The sequence below is a fragment of the Centruroides sculpturatus genome, unplaced genomic scaffold (genome assembly GCF_000671375.1).
Source record: "Centruroides sculpturatus isolate CEXI.00-Female unplaced genomic scaffold, Cexi_2.0 scaffold318, whole genome shotgun sequence".
In the NCBI taxonomy this organism is placed as follows: Eukaryota; Metazoa; Arthropoda; class Arachnida; order Scorpiones; family Buthidae; genus Centruroides; species Centruroides sculpturatus.
Window position 1 is genome coordinate 602036 of NW_019384658.1, and position 9623 is coordinate 611658.

Consider the following 9623-nt stretch of genomic DNA (forward strand, 5'->3'; position numbering starts at 1 on the left):
GGGCATTGGAAAGATCAATGATTTCGGAGCAAGTTGCTATGGTTACAAAGCATCCCTCTGCTTCATTCGGTATCAATAGATGTTGAGTTGTCAACGATCACTTACGAATTTACACTTGAATCAGATACTTATATCTAATCGAGCAAAAAAAAATTCTTCAAAATGTCCTTTTCTGAACAGCAGACAAATTCGAGTTAACTATATTTATGATTTAAAAAAATTAGAAATAGTTATAATGTACAGTACTATAACATTATTTACTGACATAGCCTATATGTTACAATTAATTCCAGTTGGATTAAATATTTACTAAACTATGGCACCCTCAATGTAAGCCATTATAAAGACTAATTCTTTGACTTGAATGCTAAACATTAATTTTATTTAAACTGGAAAATGAAGAGTTTCGGCCTCATTAAAATGGTACTGTATCTGTAAAAATGCGCTAACAAAGCATAGAATAGAAGACGTTTACGAGGTCTGCAGTTTAATTGGAAGTTTCCTACTTCTCCATTTTCTCTAGGGAATTAAACCGTCTGGCAGGATAAAATGGCGCATGTCTAGTTGAGATAGGAACCGCAATCATTGATCCGTTCTACAATGAAGATAGTTTCCTTTTGATCATAGAACAAAACAACAGTTTGGACAGATAAATTTGCAATTGCTTCTAGAAAATTCACTATAATTTATGTAAAAATCGATTTACAAGAATTTTTTTTAATATTAAGTAACAAAAATGAGAAGAATTCTTTCAAAATTATCTTTTTAAATAACTTTATTTATTATTCATTAACTGGATTTGTTTTCTTTCCGATCGAAGATCGATCAATCATCTTAATGATCTTTTCTCTGTTACTTTTCGTATATATTTTTTAAATCGATTTGTTTTGTGGAACGTTGTCTAAATTAACTATAAGAACGATATAATTTATATCTAGACTTTGGATGTGATTGATGACGAAACTAAAGCGGGAAGATTAACTTTAGATCATCTGGGAAAATTTAATTTTGAAGACTAAATAGTAAATTATTAAACTGTATATAGAAGTTTCTTAATTATAATTAATGTTAGATAATTGAGAAATCATTTGTAATTTTTAATGGTAAAATTTTCTAAAAATAAAAATAAAAATAATAACAATAATAATAATAATTTTGATAAGGTTTTATATTTAAATATTACGAATGAATAATAAGCTAATTTTTTTATTAATTATACCATAAACAAATTTTCATTAATTAATCAAAATGATTATCGAGGAATTTCATCGTAAATTTATTTGTTAATTAACAGAAGGCAAAATGGCAAGCGAATGTCCAATAGGCTTAATCCTAATGGGAAAAAAAAGTTAAAAATTTTAGATAAGTGTTTTTCTAAACTCGAAACAGGACGGTAAATCACGAAACTGAACCAAAAGCTGACATTTTCAACATAAATCTTACAGATAAACTATTTGGGATTTTTTTCTCACCAGATTCTAAATTTAGAGTTTAAGAAACATTTTTATTTTGGTAGTTAAACAAAAATCTGTTCAATTGTCGGTTGTAAGTAAAAGTAGTTTCAATTTTAAATAATTTAATTTTTTCAGATCAAATTGCTCTTTATGTCTTTGATTCTTTTTGTTTTTTTCTCCTTTTTTAAAAAGAGTAAAAATCAAAATAATTTTTTGAAGAGTTTTTAAATTTTTGAATATTTTAAATAAAAATTTATTATAAAGTATTAAAAGTTATAAATAAAATTTAAAAAAATACTACTAGAAACAAATAAATACAATAAAAAACCAATTATTTTTCGAAAATATATATTAAGAAATAGAAATCTTAATATAATTCTTTTCTTGCCTTATCAATTAATAACAATTATTGATAATATTTTATCGAAACTTATCTGCTTCTTCACATATTAAAATACTTATCGCAATAAAAACTTGTCATTGACATCTAGTTCACATCTTAATGATTTACGTTTTGGCCACGACTTGAAGAAGAAATAAATCTAGACTTTCCAAGACAGACCTATGCCAAGTACCAATTAACACTATTTTATGTTTAGACTGAATGACTTTGTTATACTGTAGACATCTCTAATTACCTAAATAAATCTGCGTAATTATAAACAGTGTGATTAACGAATAAATAGTAAATTAATTCGGTATTAACCTATAATTTTTTTTAAATTAATGAAACATAAAGCACAAAGTTATATGCAATAAAACTCGGTGTATGATATATTTTTAGACAGATGTGAATGCTTAATCACGCTACAATTGTTAAGAATTCTATGGTTTTATTATTTCTGATTGTTATTTTTCAAAAATTGCTTTAAATAATATTCAAAATTTACATTTCCCAATAATTAAATGAAAAAAACTGAATTTAAATTTGTTTATAAATTGAATACGAATTCAGATTTTCTCACTTATTACTGTACGTATCCACGTCATAAAATTCGAAATGGTATTTAATTAAGTTAATTCTTTTTTATTTGTTTTCTTCTGACAAGTTTTATCCGAGATCTCGAATTTCTATTTTCCTAAGATACTTCTTGTTCTCATAGTAATTATCAGTGTTATCGATTCGAAACAATAGGCTGCATCATCCCGAAATTAGGTCGAGAGAAACTTTAATTTAGGAGCAGTCACGTACCCGGACCTTTCCGAAACGACTTTGCTAACATAGAAAATGCAATTACACTAGAATCAAAATAATTATTCTTAACCATAGTTGACGTGTTTCCAGCTCTTAATCAGAGAGATTAACTGTGCAAAGTGGAAAAGAATTAGCATCGATGTTCGTTCCAAAATAAATAAAGATTCTTAGAAAAAAATACAACGCAAGAAAAATGTTTATGTTGTGAAATATATCTTCTATTTAAACTGGATATTTTTATATTTTTAAGAATTCAGAAATTTCAATAAAAATAACATAATTATAGACAAATTTATTTTTAAAATTATTATAAAAATATAATGTTAATGAAAAGAATTCCATCATTTTGTTATAGGTAAAATAATTCTCTAGAAAAATGATAGATCAAAATTTTATTTGTTGAATGTTAATTATATGGATATTGACTTTCGAAATAATTTTCCATTAAGATAATATTGCAAAAAATTATAGACTACTTTTTAATTTATTCATAGAATTTATTTTTGAGTGATAAAGAATTATTTTTGTATATGTAGATGCCCTTTTCTATCAAAAATTAATATTTAACAGTATATACTTTATTAAGAGATAATTTAATTTTTAAATTTTAAATCTGTCCTGCCTTCTAAAAGAGCCTTTCCCGTACTGCCAGACCTTCAGTGGGGGAGTAGTCAGGGACTGAGTCTGACATAATCGAATCAATACATTTATGAACATTTTTGATCGACCTAAACTCGGTATCTCTGGAATGGCAGGTTAATGCCTTAGCCTCTCAGTTATTCAGGAGTCATGAGAAATATTAATATATTAATATAGTTTAGATGATATGTATCATTAATGTGCATATCTTGGCAATATATATATCATTAATATACACTATTATCTTTAAAATTATAAAGGAATAAGTATTTTGTAGATGCCATTGCCATATTAACTATAGATGTGCATTTAGAGAAGAACAGAAGTGAAATATACCTTCCCTTAATGTAAATATGTGTACCGGTACATAATCTTTTTAGATCTACCTTAAAAAATTAAGCACAAACTTAGTCTTGATGTCTTTTTAATGTTTATATTTGGCTACTCTACTAATTAAATATTATAATATTGAGCCTCTAAAACCATACAAAATACAACAGATATTCACAATTCTTTTGATAACTGTTTCAAGCTCTTTCATTATAAGCCTTGGACAAAATAGCGATAGAGGAGAAGGTGGTATTATGGAACCCCAATTACATTTTAGTGAATTGTAAACAAGGTATCATAACTACACCCACATTTTTTGTGCAAAAAGTACTTGTAACTATTAAACTAAATGTTCCTAATTGGATTTTTCGTTAGTGTAACTATAAGTATGGTTTTTGAAGGCTTTTGTACAAAAAGTCAGAAAGTAGGCTTAGAGAAAATCGGGTGGTAATATGGAACCTTACTGTATATTTTCAAAAAATGCTTTAATGTAGCCAAAAACAAATAGGAAAGTACAAAGAATGTTAAATAATTACAAAATCATTTACTCCAATGTATTTTAACGCAAAAATGATTTAATAATAATAATAATAATAATAAAGAAATGTACAAAGAAGAAGCTAATCATTTACAAAAATGACAAATATAATGCTCCGTTTCAACATCAGCACAATCTTTATGTGCCCACATAGCGCACATTAGGCATTGCACCCACACCTCCTCATGACTATCATCTGCAAACAACCCATCACAAAACAGACAAGTAGTGTCATCTTTAAAACCAGGTGTCTCCTCGTCAGGCAAGTCAAAAGGAGAGATATCAATAGAGTCATCATCACTTCAATATTGGCACAAGAACAGTGTGCCCATTTATCACAACTGCTACATTTATTGTTATTTTTCAAATAAATAAACATAAAAGTTTGAACTTACTTGTAGACTATTTACTTTACCAGACGATACTGTCACTTCGCGCATGCTCAGTTTCGCTATTTTGTAAGCAGACGATATTTTTTTTCATGAAAAAAAAGTTTATTTCGATTGTTATCTTACATTTTATTTCTTGTTAAGATAGTATTTAAATTAAAAAAATGTTTTCATAAATAAAATAAAACGTAAAAACATTATTTTATGGTTTGAATTTGTTGGTAATACTGAACACCAGGGGAGTTGGGTTCCATATTAAAAGCACCAATGGGGTCCATATTTCACGCATCTCCATCTTGGGTTAACTTAATTCCTGTCGGCACCAAACTTTAAAAACGTGAAAATCACACAGATTAATATGTACCCCTAAGTCTCTGGAACGGAATACATGCACCAGTGAACCTACAACTACACGATTTATATTTTAAAAATAATTAAATTCACTTAGCATTCAAAACTTGCGAATTTTGAAAAAAACAAATTTGCTGATTAAATACGGACAACTGTTTAACTGAAGTAAAACGGGTTTTCCCCTTGCTATGGATGTCTGCCTAGTTCAGTTCAGCCACATTCCGCTACAGTTCGCGTTTATTATCAGTTCGAAATGGGGTGGTTCCATAATACCCGCAGTGTTCCATAATACCACCTTTTCCTCTATTACTATAAGATTGTATTTTTAATAATTTAATGTTTCTAATCATTATTGTAAACTGATTCATTCGATTTAATTCTAATCTAACTTGTAAGAGCATAATGGGATAGAAAATGATGTACGTTTTCAACCCTGAATACTTTTTCAGTGGCCAAACAATCGATTACCGAAAATCTTGCTTTGTGAGTAATCTGCAATAACATAATCTTGAATGTTACTTGAATTAGTAATCAATCTTATGTAATTCTTGAGTATTTTGAAATGAAGTTGGAATAATGAATTTTAATGAATAAAATCCTTAAATAAATGTTTATTTAAAATTCTACTTGAATAAGAAATAAGTAATGTACGAAATGATAATTTAATACATTTGATAAGAGTATACAAAAAAATTGTTAAATTCAAAAATTAATAAATAAATAGAATTTCTATACAAAATAAATAGTTGAATGATTTAATAACATTTTTAACGCGTTTTATATTCGTAATAGAAATAATATATAAAAACTAAAGCAATGTATCAAATATAACAACACTAATCTTTGCCGTAATAAAAGTTTATAACACTATAGAAAATATAACCCAAACTCATTTATACGAATAGAAATAGCAAATAAATCTGTCCAACTAACAAATATTTTCCTCGTGACACCAAGTCAGGATTTTGTTTGGAGAATTTATTCTTTCTAATTCTAGCTTCAAAATAAGAAATATTCTCAAAATTGCCTGTAGCAAATCCGTAGATATTTATAATAAAATGAAATTCATTACATCTATCTATTTATTTATGTCAGTTAAACAGTAAAAGTTTTTCTCATTTCCATATAATAGGATAAAAATTCATCCTATGTGCATCGTCATCAAATCTATCTCAGCTTTAAAACATATTTCTTTCTTAGAAGTATCACGCCTCGTTTTCTTTTATTATTAAAATAATATATCTTTCAAACAGCTTATTGGTTTTATACTTTTCTGGCGAATTTGTGAAAAAACTTTCACACTTTTTTATTAATATTAATTAAATACTAAAATAAATAATAAAAATATAATACAGCCTTTTGAAACAAAGCATTTACGAATAGTACGTTAACATTTTTTATAAGCAGATAATAATGTTTATTTACAAAATGAATCGTAATTTTTGCAAAAGTTTTCATAAAATAACTTTTCCAAAAAGTTTAACAGAAACAAAAACTCCTCATAATTATTGATAAATATTTTTGTAGCTAGAAAATGTGTATCTGAAAAAGGAATGATCATAAGAAATATTATAATTGTTATAAACTCAGAATGCTAAATGCAAGCCAACCAATGGTCGAATGGATAAACACTGGTTTTAATCCATTTAGCCCACGTGATCAGCCCATTGACGAGACGTGAACCCAAGACCTCACCAATGGGTTGATCACGTGGAATTTTCTGGGTTTTCTTTATGTGTGTAATACCTAAATAGGGACCAATTTCTCATAGAAAGTCCTTCCGGGAAGCATCTCCCTCGATAGATCGCCCACGTGTCGTGTTATGATAACGAAATAAACCAATATAAAACGCATCTTTGGAAAGATAAATTCAGATTATTTAAAAAATAAATGAGTAAATACATTAATTTGTGACTATTATAATGTATTAAATTAATAAATATAGATTCTGTAGGCTAAAATTTTAATTTAATGTCGAAAGAATAATCTCAATTAGAACCAATACTCAATTAGAAGATTGTTTTGAATTTGACTTCTTATAAAATATTATATTTTCCTCTAGATCTATGATTTTTAATGTGTACCGAATTATGAAGTCATTGCACATTGTATATTTTAACTAATCGCTTAATTCATATAATTAACGAATTAAATATTTTACATTAAACAAATCTTAGTTTGATGTATGGCAGTGTTCTGCAGTCAAAGGTATTGGCGCGAAATCGAAGACACCTTTACTAATTATTTTAGTTTTGCTATATAAGTGCTTTTAGATATGAATTTAACTTCATGTCATAATTATTTATTAATAATCTTAACCTTTTTATTGTTTGTAACAAGTATTAAGCCGTATTCTGGTTTACTGGTAATATCATGTTTCTCACATAAGAGAGGTCATCCGCCTTTAACAAGTAACAACAATGTGAAAAAAGTACCGAAGTGTGGTGTGGATGGCCAAGGCGGTAGGGCGTTAGCTTACGCTCTGAGAACCTGGAATCGAATTCTGCCGAGTCGAAAACTCCAGGAAGTTTTTGAAGGGTGGTCCGTTTAGGATAAGTCAGGCCCCATTCCTCATCACCCAGTCATCCCATTGTATGACCTAGCCAAACTCACAATGAACCCGAAAAAGAACTTAGTGCCAAAAAGTAAAATCCTAACAGGGGATTTATGGAATCCGTTTGATTTTGTGAATGACGTCCATTAAGATTGTAATGATATAAATCGAAGCTTGTTCATAATTAGGTACAGCCGTTATTAATACTAGCAAGCTAAATTAATAATACAATATAAGATTGTGTTCTTGCTTCCATAACAATAAAATTAATATGAATCAAAGATAATATTAATTAATAGTGTGTTGAATGCCTATTCAGCATTATTACTTATGCTCAATACGTGCAGAAAGCAGAGGTGAATTGAATACCTGACTTCCTCATTTATTCAGGCCAATTTGATTTACGCTGTTAAAGGTCAGCCAAATCTAGAAGAACGACTGTTATGATCTTCTTAAAGACAGTCTTTATTTTACTATGATAACTAGAAAGCGCGCGGTGATGACAACATTGTTGATACGCGAGAACAAGATAACAGACTTTATCAGTCTGTTATCTTGTTCTCGCGTATCAACAATGGCCGCGCTTATCCAGCAGTACACGAAGCAAGACAATGTCGTGTTGTCCGATTTTTGACAAAAATCATCGACATGCAGGTACAGTACAGAAAAGCCGAGACTTCACTAGAGTAAATTTGAGCGTAAAACACTCGCTGTAATTATTTTTAATCGTGCGACCATGACGTTTTACGCCGGAGCAGGGCGTAAAACGAGCATAAAGCGAGTTGAGCAGTGTTCAATTTTAGTCGGGAATACGACCATAAAACAGTACCATCAACCAATCAGAAGTAAGTGGACTTTTACGTCATTACAACATTGTAGAAAAATTGCAGGAAACAAGCTTTTATACACACTCGCTCTATCTATCTCTAGCTCTCATCATTTTGGCGCTTGTGAAGTTTCTTGATTAGTTTTAACATTAGTTATGAACAATCAAGCTTCACTGCTTTGTTTCTATGAATTTACGCGCGAAGAAGTGTTTAGTTTCGACATTTGATATATTGTCGCCGTAAAAACTTCGCTAGTGGGGTCGGTCTTCCATCGCAATTCAAGCGAAATAGGTCACGTAATTAAAAATAATTACGGCAAGGGTTTTTACGCTAGTGGAGATGCCTAAGGAGATGACTACATGATTTGTACACAAGTATACGAGTGGGGTTCTAGGTTAGAAAAACAACCACAGTTCTGCGGAAGATTCTTTACAGCTTAGACCATAGCGAATGTCATGGAGAATCTTTGCGTGCCAAAATTACTATGCTCTTGCTCATCCTCCTGACTTTTAATGGCATTTTTCCGATTTTCTATTAAATATGCCTTAAATAATATACATTATATTGTCTATATTAAATTCTTTTAATTAATGTTGTAATGTGGAATGCATAATAGCCAAATGGCTGAGCGGTCAAGATGTCATCCTACTGTTTTGGATGTCAGGGAACTCGGGCAAATCGAAAACCTCCAGGAACTTTTCGAGGAGGTGGTCTTCCCGGACATGTCAAAGTCTTGCCGAATCCATGATAGGCTTGATAATAGGGTCTCTCTTTACACAAGGCAGAAAGAGAAAGGGAATAATGTAAATAATATTTTTGTTACAGTAAAATATTTATAAGGCATTTAGGAATGGCAAAAATAAAAATTATTTTAAATTAATCATATTAATTAACTATGGGTGAGACGGATATTTAGGATAAAAAATATGAAATGTAAAAGTTTCAATTAGAAAATTATTTTAAAAAATTAAGAAAATAAATTATAAAAGGTTAAACAGAACAGCACTATAACGAAATAGGATGCGCCGCCATTATTATCGTCCAGAAAAGAAAACATTTTCATCTCAAACAACTGTAAACACGAAAGTAATTAAGAAAGTATTTAATAAACATGTAACTATCAATATATATTTAAATTGCGANCGTGCCAGAAACACTGAATAATTAAAAAATTTAGAGATCGGAAGAAATATTTTGTAGCCTATACAAAAATAAAGGAAGTTTAAAATATACAAACGAAAATTTAGATTAGAAAAAGTATGAATGCCAAGAATACAGGAAAAATAAGTCTAAAAAATATATAATGCTTGGAGTATATTAAAGTTAAATTTTGAATATAAAATTGT